We start from the raw sequence: 25558 nt of genomic DNA, 5'->3' as shown, positions 1-25558 counted from the left end.
AGTTGACGTCGCCGGTTTCTCCACGAGGCGACGCCGAGGGGAGGCGGCAGGAGGAGAAGAGAGGCGGCCGCTGCTTCGCCTAACCGAGGGCCGCGAAGGCGCGGTGGTGGCGCTGGTGCTGACGGTGGTGGTGATGGCAGAGGTGGTGATGGTGCTGACGGTGATGATGGCGGTGGTGGTGATGGTGGTGTCGCTGGTGCTGACGGTGGTGATGGCGGAGGTGGTGATGGTGGTGATGGCGGTGGTGGTGGTGCTGGCGGTGGTGATGGTGCTGACGGTGGTGATGGCGGTGGTGATGGTGCTGGCGGTGGTGATGGTGCTGGTGGTGGCGGTGGCATTGGTGGCACTGGTAGTGGTGGTGGCGGCGCTGGTGATGGTGGCGGGGCTGGTGGTGGTGGCACTTATGGTGGTGGGGCTGGTGGTGGCACTGATATTGGTGGTGGCACTGATGGTGGTGGTGGCAGCGGCACTGGTGGTGGCAGCGCTGGTAGTAGTGGAGGCGCTGCTGGTGGTGGTGATGGTGGCGGGGCTGGTTGTGGTGGTGGCGCCGGTTGGTTGTACTGGTGGTGGTGGTGGCACTGGTGGTGGATCTGGCGGCACCACTATAACACCACCTTCATTGGTCTTTCTTGTTACCTTTCATCATCACCACCACCATCATTCCACACATCATCATCACCATACCACCAACGCAGAAACAGTGGACTCCCATCCCTGCGTGATCCATCAACTCCAGCTCAGAGTGATGGACTCATCGCAGCGCACGGCTTTCATCAGAACACACAGATGGGCGGATTGGAGAGATGGGTGACACATTGAAAGAGAGGAATGGAGAGCGGGGTGGTGAGAGGGATAGGTTGGTTAGTGGGAGGAGAGGGAAGGGGGAGAAGAGAACGCGGTAATTGAGAGAGAGATGGGGAGAGGGACGAGTGGGATAGCAAGAGTGGAGGAGAGGCAGGAGAGGGATAGTGAGCGGCAGGAGGGGCATCGTCAGACGGAGGAGAGGGAGGAGAGGGATGGTGAGAGGCAGAAGGGGCAGAGTCAGACGGAGGAGAGGGATGGTGAGAGGCAGGAGAAGCATCGTCAGACGGAGGAGAGGGAGGCGAGGGATGGCGAGAGGCAGGAGGGGCATCGTCAGACGGAGGAGAGGGAGGAGAGGGATGGCGAGAGGCAGGAGGGGCATCGTCAGACGGAGGAGAGGGAGGAGAGGGATGGCGAGAGGCAGGAGGGGCATCGTCAGACGGAGGAGAGGGAGGCGAGGGATGACGGAGAGGGGGAATCGGATTAAGCTGCGATGACGGAAGAGCCGGAGAAAGTCTCCGTTGCCTTGGCAACCCTGAACATTCATCCCTGCGCGGTGTGTGCGTCAATAACATCCCCAGCGCGTCCTGAGAGAAGCAACTTGACGAGAAACACGCGCACTGCCGCCTGGACCACCACCAGCGCTACCGCCTGAACCACCGCCAGCGCTACCGCCTGGACCACCACCAGCGCTACCGCCCGAACTACCGCCAGCGCTATCGCCTGAACCACCACCAGCGCTACCGCCTGAACTACCGCCAGCGCTACCGCATGAACTACCACCAGCGCTACCGCCTGAACCACCGCCAGCGCTACCGCCTGAACTACCGCCAGCGCTACCGCCTGAACTACCGCCAGCGCTACCGCCTGAACTACCGCCAGCGCTACCGCCTGAACCACCACCAGCGCTACCGCCTGAACCACCACCAGCGCTACCGCCTGAACCACCACCAGCGCTACCGCCTGAACCACCACCAGCGCTACCGCCTGAACCACCACCAGCGCTACCGCCTGGACTAACATCAGAACTAACACCAGCACCAGACCCAGCACTACCACCAGAACCAACATCCAGCGTGGGGGGGGGTGTCCACTTCACTGTGTTGTGACCTGGGAAGGGAATGGGCAGTGGGGGCAAGAGGGAATGAGGGCACGGGGGAATGAGGGAATGGGGGAATGGGGGCAAGAGGGAATTGGGGAATGGGGGAATGAGGGAATTAAAGAATCAGGGCATGGGGGAATAAGGGCATGAGGGAATGAGGGCATTAGGGAATGAGGGCATGAGGGAATGAGGGCATGAGGGAATGGGGGAATGAGGGAATGAAGGAATGGGGACTGAGGGAATGAAGGCATGGGGGAATGAGGGCATGGGGGAATGAGGACATGAGGGAATGAGGGCATGAGGGAATGGGGGAATGAAGGAATGGGGGCTGAGGGAATGAGGGAATGAAGGCATGGGGGAATGAGGGCATGGGGGAATGAGGGCATGAGGGAATGAGGGCATGAGAGAATGGGGGCATGGGGAATGAGGGTAATGATGGAATGAGGGCATGAGGGAACGAAGGTCTGGGGGCATGATGCTATGTCGGGTGAGGCGATGGGGCTCTGTGAGGCTGTGGGGGTTGTGGCACCTAACGAGGTGTAATGAGGAGGATGAGTCCTAATCCCAAGTCGCGTTCAGCCCCGCGGCGCAATCAGGGCCGGTGCTGAGAATTACCGACACGTGACCACCTGACCACCCCCTGTGGCCTGCTGAGTGCTGCCCCCCCCCCCCCCGTGTACATCATGTACACAGCATACACACTGTGTACACCATGTACACAGCATACACCCCGTGTACATCATGTACACAGCATACACAGTGTACATCATGTACACAGCATACACAGTGTACATCATGTACACAGCATACACAGTGTACATCATGTACACAGCATACACACTGTGTACATCATGTACACACACCCCGTGTACATCAGGTACACAGCATACACACAGTGTACATCATGTACACACACTCCATGCACATCATGTACACAGCATACACACTGTGTACATCATGTACACACACCCCGTGTACACATCATGTACAGACACCCCGTGTACATCATGTACACAGCATACACCCCGTGTACATCATGTACATCGCGATCGCCGTCGTCAATATCAAAGGTCTCCGCGGGACAACGACACTCCTGGTTTACCAGGCCGTTGTCATCACGACGCTCCTCTACCGCAACGAAACGTCGACAACCTACCGGCGCTGCCCCCGCCACATCCAGGAGTGTCCTCCTACAAGCTGACACCGCCAGCATTGATGCGATACTCCTAAAAAATTAACCCGTAAAAACAAAGTTTTTCACTATAAATCCTTTATATGCGTGGCGGCTAGAGTCCTCTCGTCCTCTGGCTTGAGATGGCTGCCACCTATGGGTCAGATGATTGCCTGCCACCATTAAGCAATTGGTAATTAAATAAAAAAAATTCCTAAAAAGTGTCAAGTTATGGAAAAAAAAATTCTGTGTGCAAAATTGTCAGCTCGATTGGATCACGGGAAGTGGGTTAAAAAACGACCGAAAGATTTGCACGGTCGTAAGCGCGCAAGCAAGCAAGCAAGTGACCTTAATATAAAGGATTTAAATAGGAACAACTCCGATGAAACCGGGCACTGCATCCGCGTGCCTGAGAACCGCCTTTCCTCCCAGCTCTCCAACGGTCAGCGGACGAGGGAAGGACAAAGGAAGCGGCTCAAGGTTACCCTCGAGTCCTCCCTGAAGTGCGCGAAAGAAATCAGCCTTCGAGACTTAGAGGAGCAGCAGGCCGCCGCCGCCGGCCTCGGGTGGTGCCGCTGCATCCCCCAGGCCACGGGCCCACTACGGGACCCAACAAAGTTCAAAGTTCATTTATTAGGTATAGCCCTGTGAGCCATTCGGCTCTTGAATCGGGTGCAACCGCAACAAACAAAAAAATCATGAACAAGAAAACATCTTAAAGTGAATATGTGCAAACAGAAAATCCAAGAAAAGACAGCAAAATATTGCAGAAAAAGCACCGTACACCAACGCTGTGTGCAAAAATCCCAGTGGGATGCAAGTCAAACAACAAAAACCACAAGACAACTTAGATTAAGGCCATCAGTCTAACTCTGTACTACAACAAACAAACATGGCCAAACCAAAAAACTTTTCGAAAATCACCAAAATAAAGCCATGAAAGCAATGTAACAGTGATCATAGGAACTGTGACCGAATTTTCACAATAAACGACGTCAACAACATGTACTACCAAACTCATTGCAGCCATAGCTGGCTGCATGAGTCACTCCACAACAGCAGGAGCATCAAGGTCTCGATGCCGAAGCGGATCGACGCCAAAAAAGAAAGGAAAAAATTAACCCGTAAAAACAAAGTTTTTCACTATAAATCCTTTATATGCGTGGTATCGGTTTTATTTTATTATTATTTTCTGTTTTTCTTGAGTAAGAGTTTCATTTTTATCACATTGGTATTTTAAATGAAATATGACATTTTTTTTTCATAAAAAGTGGAACATTTTGGAAACTTTTTTTCACGAAAATAAATTGTCACGCACAACGAGTCTGTGTGCAAAATGTCAGCTCGATTGGATCACGGGAAGTGGGTTAAAAAACGACCGAAAGATTTGCACGGTTGTAAGCGCGCAAGCAAGCAAGCAAGTGAACTTAATATAAAGGATTTAAAAAGGAAGCCGACCCGGCACCACAGATTCCACTTCCATCTGGGACCACGTGGTCGTGCCCTCAACGGCCAAAGATCTGCGGATCCAGAATCGGACTCCTCAGCCACCTCAAGAGGCTCCGCTAAACCTGACGGACGTCATCCTCGTACCCCCCAGGGACTGCCGATGATGACGTACACACCACACGTGGTCCATCCGTACCAACCTAAGTGCACAAACCACACAAGGTACACCCCCCCCCCACCACACCAACAACACACCACGAACACACACCACCACGTGAACACACCACACGAACACAAACCGCCCCATCAACACACACCATGACCACACGTCACTCACCGTGTGCCATGTTACACACACTCTAGGGGTTGGAGTTGGGGGGGGGCGGTGTATGTGTGTGTGTGGTGAGTTAGTGACCGATGCACGGGTGTCAGTTTCTTGGAAACTGTATCCGTGTGTCAGCTGGCTCCGAGTTCGCTCACAGCGCGTACACACGCACGTACACAAGACAAAGATCCCCCTTTGAGCCTTAACACACCGTTGGGGCAAGTGCTGTTAGCAAGCACAAATGTAGGCCGACACCGCAAAACACGAGGGTTGTGGGTGGCCAGCACCACGCCCGGCTGCCTTTGTCTCCTCAGTGGCGATGTTCAATCATTTTAAGGCTGAATCGACCTAGGATCCGTTCAGATAATCGTCACTGGTGTTGGCCGTGAGCGGGAATCGAACTCGGGTGGCCGGTTTCAAAGCGCAGTGCACTAACCACACACTACCGCTCCCCACAGTTAATATACACACACACTGAATGCACGCGCACACATGCACGCGCACACATGTGCGTGCATTCAAATGCATTCGCACACGCGTGCAGACGCACACGCATGTACACGCGGGACATACACACACACATTCGCACACGCGCGCACACGCACGCACGCACACACTCTCACATTGGGCAGTGCGGACGCGGCCCAGCCGTTGCCCGCGCGCTCACCACTTTATTGTTGTAGAGGTTTGCGGTTCGAATCCAGCGACCGCCCTGATTAATACCGCGGGGGCGATGACCGTAATAACACAACGCCGCCGCCTGCTTCGCGAGCGGACCTTAGGATCCAAGTTTGCTAAATTCTAAAATTGTGCATTGCACAATTACTTCATCTGGATTAGAAACACACGCAGCAGCAGCAGCAGCAGTTATCATCGCCCCCTACAGGCGGACAAAATGTCCCGGGTCACTCGGCATGAGAAAGAAAAATCCGGAAGCAACACACAATTATATCTGGAGACAAAATGAGGAAAACGTGGATTGAACTCTAAAATATTTTTTTCATCTTACCAGGTAAGCTACATAGCTCTTTTTCAGAAGCAACCTGGCCACAAATGATAGCTCAACGAAGTGGCTCATCATGTGGAAATTTAGAGAAACTAAATACTCTAAATGCACGTTTGTTGATTCTAAATGTGGAGGGAGAAACCGGAGGATCCGGAGAAAATTCCACGCGACCACGGTGAGAGAGAGACACGCAAACTCCAAATGTACAGCAGGCGACAGGGTCGGGATCGAACCCACGACCGCCTGTATACTAGGCGAGGTGGTTAACATCTCCTCCACCGCAGGTCAATGGCATCGTTCAAACTGTTTTTAAGCTCGGGCGGGGACGCGTCACGGCCAGGAAGGGGCGATGGCCGTGATGATCAAGAAGAGTGGCGGTGCGTGGTAGCCGAGGCAGGGAGACGCGTCCGAAGGCACTTCCACCCGGGGAGAAGGAGCGATGAAATCGGCCTCGTGCATGCGGGCGCTCGGCGGACTCATTCTGCCTCGCAGGATCGCGCGAGATGGTGGCGGCTCGGGAATGGGGAGGCCTTCATCCAGCAGTGGATTGACCACGGTCGACGATGACAACGACGGCGGCAGGCTAGCGGAGCACGCCGCGGGTCCTTGCCCCTCCTGTTGTTCTCAGACCTTTGTTTACGGTCTCTATTAAAAGTCCTTGACGGCTCCTATTTATATCGTCTGCCCATTGAGATGCGCTGCTGCTATTACAAGGGAAAGCAGGGAGAGGAGAGGTGGGGGGGTGGTACCGCTGTCCCCCCCCCCCGTAGCCCTTGGCTTCGCGACAACAGCCGGCGCTAAAAATTAAAATGCATCACCACGGTCAGTCATGCGCAAGGGTAGCACATTGTGAGTTGGTGGCATTGGCTCAGCGACAGGACCCCTGACCGCAAAGAACACGAGTTCAAACACCGGCCAGGGTCAACTTGGCCATTTGGCACTTGCCATTGGCGCCATCACCACCATCACCGACGTCACCGGCATTGCCACCATCACCGCCATTGCCCCCATCACCACCATCACCGCCATCGCCACCATCACCGCCATCACCACCATCACCGCCATCACCACCATCACCGCCATCGCCACCATCACCACCATCACCGCCATTGCCCCCATCACCACCATCACCGCCATCGCCACCATCACCGCCATCACCAACATCACCACTATCACCGCCATCGCCACCATCACCGCCATCACCACCATCACCGCCATCGCCACCATCACCACCATCGCCACCATCACCGCCATCACCAACATCACCACCATCACCGCCACCATCACCACAATCACCGCCATTGCCACCATCACTGCCATCATCGTCATCGCCACCATCACCACCAACACCGCCATAACCACCATCGCCACCATCACCAACATCACCGCCATCACCGCCATCACCACCGCCATCGTGAACGTGAACGCAGCACTTGGAGGCTTTATCCCCCAAAGTGAAGCTGGTGGTGATTTCCGTCTGAATGGGCGAACACATCTGTGACATGTCTGTGAAAAAAGAGCTTCATGGCTCATCGGATTCCTCCAGTCTCAATAAAAGAGTCCGATTCCGAACGTGCATCCCTGCAGCGGCGTGCTCACCTCCACTACTGCTGCTGGAGCTCTAGAGAGCTCCCCCTGGGGGGTACGCTGGCCTACTCTTCCACACTGACCACGCTTCACCCACCTTACGCGGCCTGCCGCTCGACTGGGATCGGCCGTTACCCACTGCCACTGCCGGGTTGGGCAGAGGTGGAGGTCGCTGGAGTTATGGTGGACGGAAATTAAGAGCTCGCGGCCGGCAGTCGTTGCAGCTGCCACGCCGTGAGATCGGGGCGAGCCGGGCGCCCTCTGGGTCGCGCCACCGCCTGCCCCCGGCCGGGTACGGGTAGCCGTTTGCGACCCTGGTGCGGCCGGGTACGGGTACGGGTAAGCCGTGAGTCACTGGTGAGTAACCGTTTGTCACTCATTTTCCAACGTCTTGTCTCTTCTCACAATTCGAGTTCCTAGAATCAGCCCACCTGCGTCTGCAACATGGCTTCATCCCAGAGGTCGCAATCAGGTACCCGATACCCGTACCCTACCCGTACCCGGCCGGGTACCCGTTTGCGACCCTGGCGCGGCCGGGTACGGGTACGGGTAGGCCGTGAGTCACTGGTGGGTCACCGTTTGTCACTCATTTCCCAACGTCTTGTCTCTTCTCACAATTCAAGTTCCTAGAATCAGCCCACCCGCGTCTGCAACATGGCTTCATCCCAGAGGTCGCAATCGGGTACCCGATACCCGTACCCTCCCCGATACCCGGCTATTCGTACCCGGCCAGGTACGGGTACCCGTTTGCGACCCTGGTGCGGCCGGGTACGGATACGGGTAAGGAATCAAAACCCGTTTGCGACCTCTGGCCTGCGTCAGTTGGGGGGGGGGGGGGGGGGAGCCGAGCCAATTTGGCGTCAAGAAACGAATACAAAACGTTTTATTTATTTTGCCAGGTAAGGCCACACCACTGAGCTGTGACAGCTCTTTTCCAGCAGCGACCTGGCTTTCACAAATGACAGCTCAACCGAGTGGCTTATCGCGTGGACATTTACAGCGGCCACATACTCCATAAACGCGTGCTGATTATAAATGTGGAGGGAAAACCGGAGGACCCGGAGAATCCACTCGACGACGGGGAAGAGAGAGGCACGCACACTCCAAATATACAGCAGCAGGCGTCAGGGTCGGGATCAAACTCGAGACCCCCTGTATACCAGGCGAGGGAGTTAACATCTCGCCACCGTGGCGCCCAGACACTGTCAACATCAGCGGCGGGCGGCGGCCGGCAACGCTAAAGCATCGAGGAACTGAGCGGCGGCTCAATTCAGTTCCTGCTGAAGCTCGTGGAGGGAAACGTCGGACGTCGTGCTGAGCGGGACGCGGCGCGACCTGGCGGAGCGTTGGAGGGCCGTGCACCCCACGGAGAGCCGGGTGGCTCGCAGCAATGGTACGAGCGGATCCTCGCAATCCGACTTCACATCCCGGCTGTTGGGGAGTTGACTCACCCCCATCATCCTTCCAGGGTCGATAAAATATATACCACTTTGTGACTGTTTTTTACGGTAAGCTCGCCCCCCCCCCCCCCGCCCAGACCCCGTCGTAGGAATGTGCAATTTCCACCGATGGCTCAGGGCTGTGAACGGGGAGGTGACCACCGCCCCTAACGCACGAAATCGCTGACTTCTGAGCACAGGCAGCACGTGGCCCTGCCGCGGGAACGAGGAATTTCTAAGAGCGTGAGATGAGCCGCTGCCCGCGGAGGCCGCTCTGACTCTTTGACTTTGACGGTCCCTTGGAACATAGCAGCCCCCAGCTTAAAATAGCGTCCACCCAGCACCAGCGCGCCCGTCCCCGCCACCACCACCACCACCATCTCCACCCCAGCGCTCCCGAGCCCAATGAAAGCTCCATAAAAGGTGTGCGTACGCCCGTGTATGTACAACAACAGCCGCCGTTCGCCACGAAGCGACGGCGATGTGTCACCACGGCGCCCTGCGCCAGGCTAGGTGCACCTCTGGGGCTACTGCGTGAAGCGTCGAAGGCTCGTTGGCGATTAACAACTTCCCAGCACGCCCCCCCCCCCAAAAGCTCAAAACGCCAAGGGGCCAGCTACAAACGGCACTGCCAGAGTTGTAATAGACAGAAGCATAAACACGCGTCTTGAATTGGGCAAGGTTATTATTTCATGAGCTCGGGGAAAAAAAGAAACGACGGGAGGAGGGAATTGCCAGGTGCAGCTGTGCAAGAGAAGAGGCAGAAAGAGAGACAGGGATGTGTTGTGACGCCCAGTGTGGTGAGTGGGGTGGGTGGGTGGGTGAGCGAGAGTATGAGTGAGAGTATGAGTGGGTGAGTGTATGAGTGGGTGAGTGTATGAGTGGGTGAGTGTATGAGTGGGTGAGTGTATGAATGAGTGTATGAGTGAGTGAGTGTATGAGTGGGTGAGTATGAGTGAGTGTATGAGTAGATGCGTGTATAAGCCAGTTTATGAGTGTATGAGTCGGTGTATGAGTGTATGAGTGGGTGAGTGTATGAGTGGGTGAGTGTATGAGCCAGTGTGTGAGTGTATGAGTGGGTGAGTGTATGAGCCAGTGTGTGATTATATGAGTAGGTGAGTGTATGAGCGAGTGTGTGAGCATATGAGTGGGTGAATGAGTGGGTGAATGAGTGAGTGAGTGAATGAGTGGATGCAGAAAAAACAACCCCCTACCTCCTTGTTGGTGCCGGACGGCAACGCTGTGGTGAGCAGTGCCGTGGGGGGGGAGGGCCAATTTAGATTGGCCATTCCCCTCATGGGGTTTGTAACCACCACAGCAGCCAAATGGGGGCTCTGGATGGGTGCAATGAGCTGGTAACCCCTCCACTTTCGATTAATTACCACAAAACCACGTCAAAAATATCTAATTAAGCTTGTGCCGGAGGCCCCGGGGGGACAGGCGTCTATGACGTCTCCTGGCCAAACCCCATTTGGCGGAGCCAGGAGACTGAATCTTCACCCTCAGGGTTCCTCCAGAAACAACAAAAAACCACTGCGGGTGGCCACATGGAATGTTCGAACGCTCACTGCGGAGGAGAGGCTGCCACTCCTCTGTCGGGTGCTGGACCGGTACCGCCTGGATCTCTGTGGTATTTGGGAAGTCCGGTAGACCGGCTCTGGCTCCTGCTACCATGAGGGGTGGACAGTTCTCTACTCGGGGCAGCAGACTGCCAAACAACAGGGAGTGGCTTTTCTTCTGAACAAAAAAATGAAGGAGGCGTGGGAGCGTGGCAGTGAGGTGTGGGAAGCTGTAAGCCCCAGGTTACTTTGGGCTCGCCTTCCCATCAACCGGAGGCGAGGAGTGGTGGTCGTGGTTACTTTTGCCCCCAACGAAGACGAATATCCGTGGAGGGATGCAGGCAAGTCCGATGAGTCAGATGCCTTCTATGACCTCCTGTCACAGGTGCTCGCTAAAAGTGGCCCCTCAGGATGGAGTCATCTTGTTGGGCGACTTCAATGCCCGAGTTGGTCCTGATGCTGGCACCTGGTCTGGAGTGATTGGAAGGCATGGGCCAGATCAGCTCAATAACAACGGTAGGAGGCAAATAGATTTTTGTACAGCCCATGGGCTTGTAATTACCAACACGTTGTTCCGGCATCGGGGCATCCACACAACATCATGGATGCATGCCGAGTCCAAGCAAGAACATCTGCTGGACTACATAGTGACGGAACAGCGGATGCGGGCCCATGTCCTTGACACCAGGACCTACCTTGGAGCTGATCTGCCCACTGACCATCGACTTGTCATCTGTAAGATGCGCCTGCCATTCTTCTACTCCGGTGGTGGGTGTACACCCAGAACCTCATTCAAACCTAGAGTGGCATCGTCTCAGCTAGCTGATGAAAGCTGCAAGCGAGAATTTCATCATCGCTTGCGGCTGGGGTTGGCATCGTCCCCTACTCCTCCTGATGTCGAGGGGAAATGGGCGAGGTTTAGGACTGTGGCTCATGCAGCTGCAATGACTGATTTGGGTACACGGTCCAGACCTCGCCAGAGACCCTGGCTGACAGAGGAGGTGTTAAGGCTGGCTGTGAAAAAGTGATAGGCCCACTCTCATCGTCTACAGCATCCCACGTCAGAGAATGAGGAGGCTTACCGCAGCCTTCGCTCGGAGGTTCGGAGAGGCATGAGGCGCTGCAAGGATGGGTGGTGGTCGCGGGTTGCTGAGGAGATGGAGTCTGTCTCAAGGGCCCGCGATCACAAATCGCTATTTAACTCCATCAAAAAAGGAACCTTCAGCGCCACACCTATTACCATCATTAGGGGAAAAAACGGTGATCCAATCTCCGACCCTCAGGAACAGGTTTGCAGATTTGCTGAGCATTTCTGTGAGGTTCTGGAGGAGGGGAAATCCCTCAGCCTGGAAAACATCGTGGGACAAAGTGGGGTTGACCTGCTGAGGCTGTGGTGTCTCAAATATTGGAAGAAGTCACCCCCCGTGAATGGCTGGCTGAGGTGCCATCTGTTGAGGAAGTATTGAAGGCGATCAAGAGTCTGAGAACAGGAAAGGCACCGGGCAGAGATGATCTCCCAAGCGAAATGCTGAGGGAGGGTGGTGTTTGTGCATAGACTGCCCTACGTGACATCATAACAACAGTCTGGACCACTGGACGGGTTCCGCAGGATTGGAAGGATGTCTTGGTGGTCCCCCTCTTTAAGAAAGGGGACCACACAGACTGTAACAACTACAGGGGCATCTCACTCCTCAGTGTGCCGGGAAAGGTCCTGGAAAGGATCATTCAACATCGCCTTGCCAGGCACACTAAGGAGTGAATGGTACCAGCAGTGTCAAGATCGGCCTCTGTAGAGGAGGCTCGTGAAGGAGGCTACTGGGCAGTTGGAGGCAGTCACCCTCCAACAACAACGGAGGGCAGAGGAGCGACGCTCACAACAATGAGCAAAGTGTCGGGTGGCTAAAGCACAGCAAGTTGGCAGAGTAGGGGGCACAGGTGGTGCATCAGCCACACGTCTCAGTCAGTCGACCTGTGGCACCTGGGTCTGCCCCGTGACCTCCTGCCAGCGGGCGTTCCGACACTTCACGTGGCCTCAAGGTGCACATGGCCTGGCACAAGCGTCGTGGTGACGTCACCGCCACTTAGTGGTGAATGGCGGTTGTTGTTGTTGTTGAATGAGTGGATGAGTGTATGAGTGGGTGAATGAGTGAGTCGGTGTACGAGTTAGTGTGTGAGTGATTGTTATTGTAAACTGCAGTGTGGTGGTTGAACAGTGTGGATGAGATTAAATAAGTCAGCTCACGGACAAGAGTCAGGCGTTATAGGTTAACTGTCCGAGATAACTGGCAGGCGGATGCACCACCGTGCCAACTCGCTGCGTTTTATCCGCCCCGGCGCTCTTGCTGCTCGTTGTTGTGAGCATCGCTCCTCCACCCCGCCCTGTTGCTGGAGGGCGATGGCCTTCCAGTGCTCAGTGCCGTCACTCGAGGGCCTCCTGCACATGGATGTGTGAACGCACACGCACAGGGCAAGTGCTGCCGCTGGCCTGAGAGATGGCCAAGAGATGGCAGTACAGCAAGTAGGGCATCTGAACCCATCCCTACAGCGAAGTTTTTGAGATCGTGACTTTTCTCCGGGGTTCTCCGGTAATCTCCCACAAAAAAGCTCGTGTAAAAAAAACACGTAAAAAAAAACCGAGGAATAAAAATCATGCACACGCATGGATCTCTGTAACGCACGCGGTTATTCATCGCGTGCGTGTCCCAGGATGCGTTGGGAACTGGCGATGACGACGTCACGCGACGCGCGACGTGACGCGGCGAGAAGACGTCACGCGCATTAGCCTTGGCCACCAAGGCTAATCTTTTTAGCACTTTTTTTATCGCCCCGTTATTCGGGCAACACTTTGATCAAACGTGGCCTCTCTTTGCAATGACAGAGGACGACGCCTGATCCACAAATACGAAGGAGACATCACAGCGATACACTCCGCTGCTACTCCTGACACGGTTATCTGGGCTTGACCACCTGCATGCGAAATTGTAAGCTGTTGTTGCTCTGCAGCTACATCGGCAGGCGTACGAAAGAAGAAGCGACGCAACTCTGCACTCAAATTCTAATCACGTTGGATCGTGATTAGAATCATGATCCCCCCCTCTGCAGACGTACGGACGGCCACACAGATCAACCTTGGTTGGAAAGACTTTTTTTCAAAGTGAAATTGACGACAAAGCAGGACCCTCTTGAAAAAGAACCCTGAGACTCCGCCTGGCTTTCCTGGCTTAAACCAATGCTCCCTTATCGTTCCATCGGCGCTGGGGGTTACGGCGGAATGGGAATTTCTTTGTCGGAGGGAATTCTTGACGCGGTCCCAGCAGGCCGTGAGAGTCCACGCGGCGTCCACGCCAATCCGGCACGGGGGTGGTGCGGGTGGGGGTGGTGGGGTTGAGGGTGTTGGGGGGCGAGGGAGGGAGGAGTGGGGCGAGGGGGGGCAATCGGTGCAAAAAACAAAACGCGTGCGCGAGCACGCCTGCAAGCGGTGCACATTCCCGGGGCCTCCAGGCGGCCGTAGCTGATAACGAATCTCCGCCTGGGTATTCAACGGCGACGACGATTGGGCCGGCGGCGTCAGCCTGGGACCGGACGGGGCATTCGCTCGCAGTCTGTCGAGACGCGTTGTCGGCGCGCGGCCGGTGCAAATCGGGTGACGTTCGGAGGGTTGAACCGGAACGGGCTTACGGAACGAGGGTTCGGCGTCCAAATGGCACGCGGGTTCTGGTATCGGATGATGCGAGACACGGGCTCTCTGGCAGATCCTATGACAAGAGGGTCCGATATCGGATCGCAAGGCACGTGGGTTCTGTATTGGACGATGCAGTGAGATTGGTCTGGTTTATTATTTCTTCTTAAACGTCGCCGATTACGCACCACACACTGAATGCGGCAATGCCGTTCTCGTCACGACGTACACTTAAAACGCACAGTCGCCTCGCCGCGTTCAGTCTCATCCGTCTGATTAATTGTAAAAATAAAATGATTCCACGATAACCCTGCCCTTAAAACATTTAACACGGGCACCGTCCTGGGCGACGTCGATTCTTCAACCGCCGAGCGAATGCCTCCAACGCCACCGATTGTACATCAAAGACAAAGACCCCCTTGTACAGCCTTCACAGACCGTTGGGGCAAGTGCCCCAACACACACAAACACACGCAAATGCGTTCCTCCTCGGGGCAGCGTAACTGACCGACGTGTTGGTCTGTCTACGCTATTCGTGCCACCACTGCTAACGCGGCAGCGGCGGTGTCAGCGGCATCGTCGGCAGCGCCCCGCATCGCACCGGCGGGCGGTGACTAACGACCTGAGGCCAAGTGAGAAGGCCGCAGTGGCAACCCCACGCTAAGCCTGCGCTGGGAAGGCCACGGCCGCCGCCGTAATCCGCGCCGCGGCTCAGCGCGATCGACGGCGTTGCCCAACTTTAGGCGCAATGAGACTAAGAGGGGCCTGACCTCAACCTGCAATGACAAGTCCTGGGGGGGGGAGTGGGGGGACGGGTGGTGGGGGTGGGGGTGACGCACGTGATGCGGAGGAAGCAGCGATGGTGCTGGCTTCAATGGGGGCCTGATAAGCAGAAAGTATTTCGGGCCATCCGTACCCCCCATAACCAACCCATCCACCCCTCCACTCACACTCGCCACCCCTCCACCCCCCCCACATACACCCTCCTTTCAATGTATAAACTCCGAGTGAGATGACAGAAGGGATGTATGGTTCGACGAGAGAGATCGAGTTGCGGTGGGGTGAGCGAAATGTGGGCGTCGCGAGAGACGGGAGACGTAGCCGGGACGGATGCAGTGAAGTGACAGGGGTGTAGACGCGAGAGACAGATGTGCCGTGAGACGCGAAAGGATAAGCGCTGCTGAGGCAGAGATGAGAGAAATGAATTGTATTGACTCTAGAAATATTCTTTGGGTCTTTCGGTAAAGTCACGCAGACAGGTTCAAAGAAAATATTTTAAAAAACGACGACGTTTCGATCGCAACTCAAGCGAAGACGACCGCTCGTGTTGCGATCGAAACGTCGTAGTGACTTTACCGAAAGCCCCAAAGAATATGAATTCCTGCAGTCACGAAAGCTTCGAGTCGAGATTTTATCTCTTGAAAGTTAAGTGGCTCTTCAGGTTCACGAGCCGGGAGATAACATTCGGCGGCGCATCCTTATTCTTTCACGAGTCCCTTGAGCTGTTTTGGGGCCCTGAGACTTTGCTCAGTTTGCTCACTAAGAGCGCCGCCACTGGGAAGAAGGCTGTCGAGTTGACAGCAGAGGGAGGTTGTGGTTGGTGGTGGGTGTTATCCACAATGGTTGTGGCGGTGATGGCAGCTGGTGCTCTGGGCGATGCGGTGGTGGTGGCGTTGGCGAGCGGGCGTTGTGGGTGACGTGGTGTCTGTCGGTGGAGTTGGCAGTGGAGGGGTAGCAGCGGGGGATGACGGTGGCAGAGGTAGGGATGTGCGCTGCGTGGCGAGAGTGAGCGTGGTTGACAGAGGGATCTGGTGGTAGCAGTCGGCGGTGGTGGTGGTGTGCGTAGTGGTTGTGGGCGAGTGGTTCGTGGTTGTAGTGGTGTCAGTGTCGGTTTGTGGGCGGTGGGTGTTTGTGGTTGTTGACAGTGGTGGTGGTGGTGGTAGTGGCGGCAGCAGTGGGTGGCGGTGATGAGTGGTAGCCGATTGGTGCGTGGCACCGGCTGTTGTTGACGGTGGGGGGTTGGTGGGACACTGCGTGACTGCGCCAGGTGCACGCGCGCGCACGCACGCGCGTGGCAAAACCGTGCAGGGGACTTGCACAGCTGTTGCTGCTGGGCACCGCGGGGTCACACGGAACAGCTTCTGTACAAAAACAGCTGCAAACTGGAAGCTCAAAGCGCACACGCACGCACACACACACACATCTATGTAAAAGAGAAAAAGATCCCCCGTATAGCCTGAACAGACTGTTGGGGCAAGTGCTGTTAGCGAGCGCCTATGAAGGCCGGCACGGCGCACGAGGGGGGTGGGTGGCCAGCACCACGCCCGACCGCCTTTGTCTCCCCAGTGGCGATGTTTACACACTGCACCGGATACTCACTTGAGGCTAAGTCGACCTAGGGGAGGCCCAGGACCGATTCAGATATTTTTCGCTGGTTTAGGCCGCGAGCGGGAATCGAACTCGGTTCGCCGGGTTCATAGAGCAGTGAGCTGACCGCTGCACTACCGCTCCCACACACACACAACACACACACACAGACACACAAAGACACACGCACACACATAGACACAAGACAAAGACACGCACACACACAACCACGATCACGCCAAACCTCTCGCCTTTAACCCCCCCGCCCCCCCTCGCCGGCATCACATACTTTGACAACTGTGTGCCCAAATATGGTTCGCTGATGAGCGCTCAGAACACGACACAGCGCATGCGTCTCTGAAGTCCCCCATCCAACACCCCCCCCTCCCTCTCTCTCCCCCGCCTAGTCGCGTGATTGCCAATGGAAAATATTGAGACCCTGAGGCTTGTGTGGGACCGATAGGTTTGGAGAAGCGTTGTCTGCGTTCGCTGAGAGACAGAGAGAGCATTTGAATAGGCACCTGTGTCCGTTTAAAGCTTTCGTGACTGCAGGGATTCATCTTCTTGGTTCTTTCGGAAAAGTCACGTGGAAGGGAAATAATAAAATAATAAAAATAAAACATCATAAAATATCTTCTTGGTTCTTTCGGTAAAGTCATGTAGAAGGGAAGTAATAAAAAAATAAAAAAAACATAATAAAATAATTCTCACGACGTTTCGACCACAACGCAAGCAGCTGTCCTCAGGTGAAGACCAGGTCTGTCGAGGAAACAGCGTCGTGAGAATGATTGTATTGTGTTAAATTTTTATTATTATATTATTTCCCTTCGACGTGACTTTACCGAAAGAACCAAGAAGACTTGTGTCCATCTCGTCTCGTCCACTACCCACACACACACACGGGGGTGGACAACCACCTCCACCGAGCTCACCCCACATCACCACCGCTTCTCTCTCGCGCTCTCTCCACCTACCTCATCCCACTGGGATTTTTGCACACAGCGTTGAAATGCGATGTTTGTTTTTTGGAAGACTTTGCTGTTTTTTTCCTGGATTTTTCTGTTGCGCGTAGTCACTTTAACAGGTCCCTGCGGGGTGGGCTGGTAGGAACGAACAAATACGATACGAAGGGAGAGTTTGAGGCCTAGTTCTAGGCTTTAGGTCCTAGCTGTAGGCTTTAGGCCGCTGTGAGTTAATTTTTAATTTAAATGTTTTAACTAAAAACTATCTCAGGGAATTATAAGGGAATGTTACACTTGTTTAGCCAGGAAAGCCCCACTGAGTCTAAAGGTTTTTGTAGGGTCCTGCCAAGTGTTTGCAGTAGGGGGCGATGTTGATACACCTAATCGGACATCGGACGGACGGACGATATAATCTATTGTAGGCTGGTTCACTTCGTTCCTACCAGTAAGATGTTTTCTGTGTTCGTGTTTTGTTCGTTGCGGTTGCACCCGAGTCGAGAGCCGCATGGCTCACAGGGTTATCTCCATAGATATAAAAGGGGGACATTTGTGAATGTGTGTGTCTTTTCAAAATGTTTAGCGTACTTCCCGACATGCAACAAACTTGAAATTTGCCATGTGGGTACTTTCCAGACTGTACACCATGCAAAAAATATAAAAATACACTTTGGCATTTTTTTTTGGGGGGGGGGGGGGTACAATAATGCATACATTTTGCACGGCAAGTGAGCTGTGACGTCACAACTGTCGTGTGACGTCACATCTGTCATATCACCCGCATGCGGAAGCGTCACGCAGTGTGCCTGCTGATGTCACCCCCCCCCCAACCCTCCGCGGGTACAGTGCCATACAAACGAGTTGCAGGTCTAAGGCGTTCTTCTTATTATTTCAATCGTTTACTGCCGTACGCACCCTGAAAGTTGTGTGTGTCTGCAGCAAGTGCGTGTATGTGTACCTATGGACGCGCGCGCGTGTTTGTGTGTGTGTGGGGAGCGGTAGTGTAGTGGTTAGCGCGCTGTCTGCGTTTGTGTGTGTGTCTGTCTGTGTGTGTCTGTCTGTGTGTGTCTGTCTGTGTGTGTGGGGGGGGGAGCGGTAGTGTAGTGGTTAGCGCGCTGTCTGTGTTTGTGTGTGTGTCTGTGTGCGTGTGTCTGTGTGTGTCTGTCTGTGTGTGTGTCTGTGTGTGTGTGTGGGGAGCGGTAGTGTAGTGGTTAGCGCGCTGTCTGTGTTTGTGTGTGTGTCTGTGTGCGTGTCTGTGTGTGTCTGTCTGTGTGTGTCTGTCTGTGTGTGTGTGTGTGGGGAGCGGTAGTGTAGCGGTTAGCGCGCTGTCTGTGTGTCTGTGTGTGTCTGTGTGTGTCTGTCTGTGTGTGTGTGTGGGGAGCGGTAGTGTAGCGGTTAGCGCGCTGTCTGTGTGTCTGTGTGTGTCTGTGTGTGTCTGTCTGTGTGTGTGTGGGGGGAGCGGTAGTGTAGCGGTTAGCGCGCTGTCTGTGTGTCTGTGTGTGTCTGTGTGTGTCTGTCTGTGTGTGTGTGTGGGGAGCGGTAGTGTAGCGGTTAGCGCGCTGTCTGTGTGTCTGTGTGTGTCTGTGTGTGTCTGTCTGTGTGTGTGTGTGGGGAGCGGTAGTGTAGCGGTTAGCGCGCTGTCTGTGTGTCTGTGTGTGTCTGTGTGTGTCTGTCTGTGTGTGTGTGGGGGGAGCGGTAGTGTAGCGGTTAGCGCGCTGCGCTACGAACCCGGCGACCCGAGTTCGATTCCCGCTCACGGCCACCACCGGCGACGATTATTTGAACCGGTCCTGGGCCTCCCCTAGGTCGACTCAGCCTCAAACTAGTGTGGTGTGTGAACATCGCCACTAGGGAGACAAAGGCGGCCGGGCGTGGTGAATCCAAGTCCCGGGTGAAGCCGGGTAGTAAAGCTAGTACCTAATAAATGAAACTGAAACTGAAAAAGCTGAAGCTGAAACTGCTGCGTCAGTCCCTCACCTGCCGTGCCCCCCAACTTGGAACTCCGTATTCTTGGGTTTTTTCGGTAAAGTCACGTAGGTAAAAAATTAATAAAATAAAAATAACCATCCCCTCAACCCCCCCCCGGTGTTAACTCTTATCTATGAACGTGTTTAATAGCGATGTTTGTTACCGGCTGGTTGGCGTTCCCAGCGATGGCGAGATGTTAGCTACCTCGCCTGGTACGCAGGAGGTCCTGGGCTCGATGGCAAAGCTGACTGATGATGCCTGCTGTGTATTTGGAGTGTGCGTGTCTCCCTTCTATCTATCTGTCCCCGTAGTCGCGTGGATTTTTCTCCAGGTCGCCCGGTTTTTGACGCCACATTTAGAATCGTGCGTTAAGAGTATTTGGCTGCTATAAATAGCCACATTAGCCACTTCGTTGGGCTATCATTTGTGGCCAGGTTGCTTCTGAAAAAGAGCTAAATAACTCAGTGGGCCTTTAGTTTTTGCTCAGCAACCGTGATATACGTACATGTACAGTTTATATAAAAAATATAAACCGCTTGGCGTATTTAAATTCAAGAGGAGCCACTGTTTACGGGAAGACGCAGGGCGTCTTGAGACTCGCTTGTGTCGAGACGTTATGGAGAAAGTCACAGTCGTTGTTGTTGTTGTGTTTGCATACACAAACACATGAGGCCACTCATCAATTCTGGGAGGTGATGGTGGTGGTGTGAGGGGTTATAGAGAGTTGTGGGTATTGCAGGGGGGGTGTGGGTATTGCAGGGGGTTGTGGGTGTTGTGGATATGATCGTGAACACTGAGTATTCTAGGATGCTGTAGGGTGGTGGGGAAGGGGTAGCTTTGGCTGTTGTGAGTATTGTTGGTGTTGTGAGTATTGTTGGTGTTGTGAGTGTTGTTGGTGTTGTGAGTGTTGTTGGTGTTGTGAGTATTGTTGGTGTTGTGAGTGTTGTTGGTGTTGTGAGTGTTGTTGGTGTTGTGAGTGTTGTTGGTGTTGTGAGTGTTGTTGGTGTTGTGAGTGTTGTTGGTGTTGTGAGTGTTGTTGGTGTTGTGAGTGTTGTTGGTGTTGTGAGTATCGTTGGTGTTGTGAGTGTTGTTGGTGTTGTGAGTGTCGTTGATGTTGTGAGTGTTGTTGGTGTTGTGAGTATTGTTGGTGTTGTGAGTGTTGTTGGTGTTGTGAGTATTGTTGATGTTGTGAGTGTTGTTGGTGTTGTGAGTATTGTTGGTGTTGTGAGTATTGTTGGTGTTGTGAGTGTTGTTGGTGTTGTGAGTGTTGTTGGTGTTGTTGGTGTTGTGAGTATTGTTGGTGTTGTGAGTGTCGTTGGTGTTGTGAGTATTGTTGGTGTTGTGAGTATTGTTGGTGTTGTGAGTATTGTTGGTGTTGTGAGTGTTGTTGGTGTTGTGAGTATTGTTGGTGTTGTGAGTATTGTTGGTGTTGTGAGTGTTGTTGGTGTTGTGAGTGTTGTTGGTGTTGTGAGTATTGTTGGTGTTGTGAGTATTGTTGGTGTTGTGAGTGTCGTTGATGTTGTGAGTATTGTTGGTGTTGTGAGTATTGTTGGTGTTGTGAGTGTTGTTGGTGTTGTGAGTATTGTTGGTGTTGTGAGTGTTGTTGGTGTTGTGAGTATTGTTGGTGTTGTGAGTATTGTTGGTGTTGTGAGTATTGTTGGTGTTATGAGTGTTGTTGGTGTTGTGATTATTGTTGATGTTGTGAGTATTGTTGGTGTTGTGAGTATTGTTGGTGTTGTGAGTATTGTTGGTGTTGTGAGTGTTGTTGGTGTTGTGAGTATTGTTGGTGTTGTGAGTGTTGTTGGTGTTGTGAGTATTGTTGGTGTTGTGAGTATTGTTGGTGTTGTGAGTGTTGTTGGTGTTGTGAGTATTGTTGGTGTTGTGAGTGTTGTTGGTGTTGTGAGTATTGTTGGTGTTGTGAGTATTGTTGGTGTTGTGAGTATTGTTGGTGTTGTGATTATTGTTGGTGTTGTGAGTATTGTTGATGTTGTGATTATTGTTGGTGTTGTGAGTATTGTTGGTGTTGTGAGTATTGTTGGTGTTGTGAGTATTGTTGGTGTTGTGAGTATTGTTGGTGTTGTGATTATTGTTGGTGTTGTGAGTATTGTTGGTGTTGTGAGTATTGTTGGTGTTCTGAGTGTTGTTGGTGTTGTGAGTATTGTTGGTGTTGTGATTATTGTTGGTGTTGTGAGTGTTGTTGGTGTTGTGAGTGTTGTTGCTGTTGTGATTATTGTTGATGTTGTGAGTGTTGTTGGTGTTGTGATTATTGTTGATGTTGTGAGTATTGTTGGTGTTGTGAGTATTGTTTGGTGTTGTGATTATTGTTTGGTGTTGTGAATATTGTTGGTGTTGTGAGTATTGTTGGTGTTGTGATTATTGTTTGGTGTTGTGAGTATCGTTTGGTGCTGTGGGGAGTTTTAGAGGGGGGGGGGGGCTGGCAGATTGTGGGTGGGAGGGTTCAACTCTCGCTTCATTTCCATGATTCATCAAGGAGCGCGTCGGAGGAGAAAAGAGTCGGGCAGACCCCCGTCTCCCCGCCGCGACGACTCTGCGTTACATAACCCGGCATTGCCCCTCCACCTCGCTCCGTCACCTCAACAAGCGGGGCCCCTTCTCATAACTCAGCGCAGCCGCCACGTGTTCTGCCCAGGGCTTCCTCTCGCTTTCCATTGCGGAGCGCGGTGAAGACGCGCTAACCATGCCTGCTGATTGGTAAACTCGACGGGGTGGCGGGGGGGGGTAGGAGACAGGTCAGCAAAAGTTTGTGGCGTGTGCTGCACTTGTACGAACAAATGCAAGCGGATCACCTCCCCTCTGTTCTACGTCTCCACAAGCAACAGTTAAACATTGATACCTTCTTAAGTCGCTGCAGCTTTGCAGATACGAAGACGACAAAAACTAAAATGAGAACTTTCAAGGGGAATTTTCTTCCAGCAAAAAGCATGGGGTGAAAAAACCCCGATTTTTCCAGCGGCAGGCATCGGGTTTTTTCTTTAATACAATTAAACCCGATTTCGGGGAATTAAAACCTGGTTTAATGAATACGAAACTCTGATCCAAGGCTTAGGCTGCTTCCTCGTCGGTGCTGCTATCGTACTCGGGGGGCCGTCGGGCACACGGGGTAGTCGTAGAATGCGGCGGGCAGGTTGGTCTTGATGAACACGAGCTTCTCCTCCACAATCGTGGGCGCCAGTGAGTTCCTGAGCTTGGAATGGATGAAGCCCATCGTTGAGAAGTGCGCTTCTGCAATTAGAACCAATTAAACCGGATTTCTCCCAATCTCAGATGATCGGGTTTAATATAAAAAGATAATTAAACCCGATTGTAAAAAACCCGACTGTGCCACCCATGGCAAAAAGCGCGCTCTGGGTGGACTGGCCTCGACCCTTCTGGTTCTCATCAAGAGCTCACGACAACAACAACAACAGTCGTGATGATGGGCTCAAGTTCAACGCACAAAGGGGCAGATACGGGACGCAGAACCACGCCGTGTGCGCTGCTGTGGAGCGCCCTTGCGCGTGTTGCTGTTGCTTCGTTGTCGCAAGGGAGAAGCGTAGCCCCTTCCCTGCCTTCTTGGAGTCCTGTAACCTCTCTTTCTCTCTCTCTCGCCCATCCTCACCGCTTCTTTCATGGGTAACCGCACAACAATTCTGGCTCAGAGTTGACCTTAAACAGGACATCCGTGACGCCGCTCGGATACGGGGCAAGGGGCCCGTTCTTGCGCGTCGGGAGTCGTGGGGCCAAATTTGGCCACGGTCACAAACACGTTTCGTTGCTGCTGCCGCCGTCAAATGGCACCGCACAATTTTACTTAATTAGTGAAACTTACGCAGCATTGGCATCTACGGATATAATGCGCCTTATACATGTGAATTATTATTGCTGCTGCTGCTGTTGTTGTTATTATCACACCTCGCACTCCCACCCCCACCTCCCACCCCATTTTACGTGACAAACTTATCAGGGCCCTCCTGAAAAAGCAAGGCCCTCCTGAAAAAGCAAAATAATTTATTTTAATGATAGAATATAGTATTCTCATCGGTATGACATAAGTATACCAAGTTTGCATTCGAAACCACATTGGGAAGTGGGTTAAAACTGAGTTACAAGATTTGAGGATACAACAACAACGACAACAACAACAGACAGAGTGAGTTAAATGAAAGCGTGTAAAAAAAGAGCTTCAAGGCTCATCGGATTCCTCCAAAATACGTAAAGATTTCGGACTCCGCCTTTCGCTCTCCGTACAAAATTCCCAAGGATTTTTGTTTCTTCCCAAAAAAATTGTTTTCGTTGTTAAGTTTTCTAGCCCAGCGAGACGATACGGTGGGAGCCCGAGAGGAAACGGGGAATTGCACCTCGATCACAGCCTTGTAGCAGCACAAGCTTAAATATTGGGGGGGGGGGGTGGGAGCGCAAACAACAACTCTTGGGAGGGTACGATGGTCAATGTCAAACAAGCTGTAAACAAACGATACGATGTGCTTGGGTCTGTCACGCGTGCGCCTCTGGCTCTCATCCCCCCACCCCCCCCCCCACGGGCAAAGGCTGATTGTGTGACACTCATCGCTTAACCGTACGTACGATGAACCTCATTCGCATCTGCAGTGAGGCAGCGTTTACCGGATCATCATCATCATCACAAGCGCCAGTCGTATACCAGTACCGTACTCGGTTTTTGTATCAACACGTCTTGGCGTGACGATACGAATTTAGCAGGGGGGGCTGAGCCTTTAATAAGCGGGGGGGGGGGGGTCAATCCCCACCCACAGCCCCCCCCCCCTGGTGCTACTACTACTACGGGACCGCGTGCTCGACTGAGTGAGTCCTGGCACGAGTCCCCACCGCGGTTTTTCCGTCACCGTGTCCCCAAAGTCAACCCGTGCTGAAGGACGACCACCCCGCCACTTGCACAGGACGTGGCCGTGCACGAGAAGCGTCGTTGCCCGAAACGTCGCCTACGTCCATTCCCCCCCCCACCACCACCACCCCCTCTTTTAATGTGAAGGTTATTGACGAACGGGTTGAGTTTTGTGTTGTTGTTGTTGTTGTCGTTATCTGTGCGAATAGCACCAAACCTGCCAACGCGGCGGTAATCACCGTAAAAAAATTTTTTTGTTAAATGGCTGAGCAATGGTAACGCAGGGGTTGAAGAGGTGGATGCTTTAGAAGATTAGGAACGGTCCATGGGCCACATTTTATTCGTTGGTTACCACCTGAGGTGTCAACACTCGAGTTGCAACCAGCTGCCGAAAAGGGTTGAGTTATGCAATAGCCTCGCTCAATGAGTGTGTGTGTGTTTATTACTTGATCGACATTTATTTAGCCATATACAGGAGGGACCGGTATCACTAAACATTTGCCACCTCTGTTGGTACCGAGTGCTGGTTTGACCCATTGGACCGATGCACCACCGGCCCCAACAAGCATAACTCACCGGCAGAGATCCACCTCTGCCGTGAATGAGGGCCATTGGTCGAAACGTCGCCCTCTCGATCGCCCATTCTCCTCCTCTTCCATCTCATCGCCCCTCCACTCCTTCCCGTCCCTCCCCGACCCTTTCGTGATCGCCCAAGTGCCCCTCTGTCCCTCACTTCTTAACACCTTACCGAAGCATGCCAACTGCATCACGTGTCACCATTTAGTAAGCGTCGTGCGTGAATGCGCTCTATAGATCCACATCACATTAGAATTAGATTAGATAGCGGTGTTATCGACGAAGGTGCTGCTGTTCATGCTTGTGCACCACTGTCAGTAGCACAGTCAAAACAAACACGTTGCGTGGACTAGCAATGTACCGTACTCAACACATGAATGTGCTGTGTGCCATTGGTGCACACAGCACATTTAACGATATGTGCTTATGAAGAAGGGTTATTGCCTGAAACGTCACGTATTATCTAAATGAGTTTTTTTTCTATTAAGGCTGCAGTGTTGCTGGATTAGAATTGGACCTTTTCCTCTGCGGCAGAAGAATTCATTCGCAAGCGAGATGCCACGTGGAAGACGCCGCCAATTGTGGCGTCACAGCGACACCCACAGGACACGCCACGTGACCGCACGACAAGTCGAGGTCACGTGGGCTCAGGTGTATAAAATGCCGTACCGGATCATGGGACTCGATTTTCGAGTTAAGTTTTTGAAAA

The sequence above is a fragment of the Lampetra fluviatilis genome, chromosome 23 (assembly GCF_964198595.1).
Source record: "Lampetra fluviatilis chromosome 23, kcLamFluv1.1, whole genome shotgun sequence".
NCBI classification, from domain to species: domain Eukaryota; kingdom Metazoa; phylum Chordata; class Hyperoartia; order Petromyzontiformes; family Petromyzontidae; genus Lampetra; species Lampetra fluviatilis.
Note: the sequence above shows the minus strand (reverse complement) of the source record.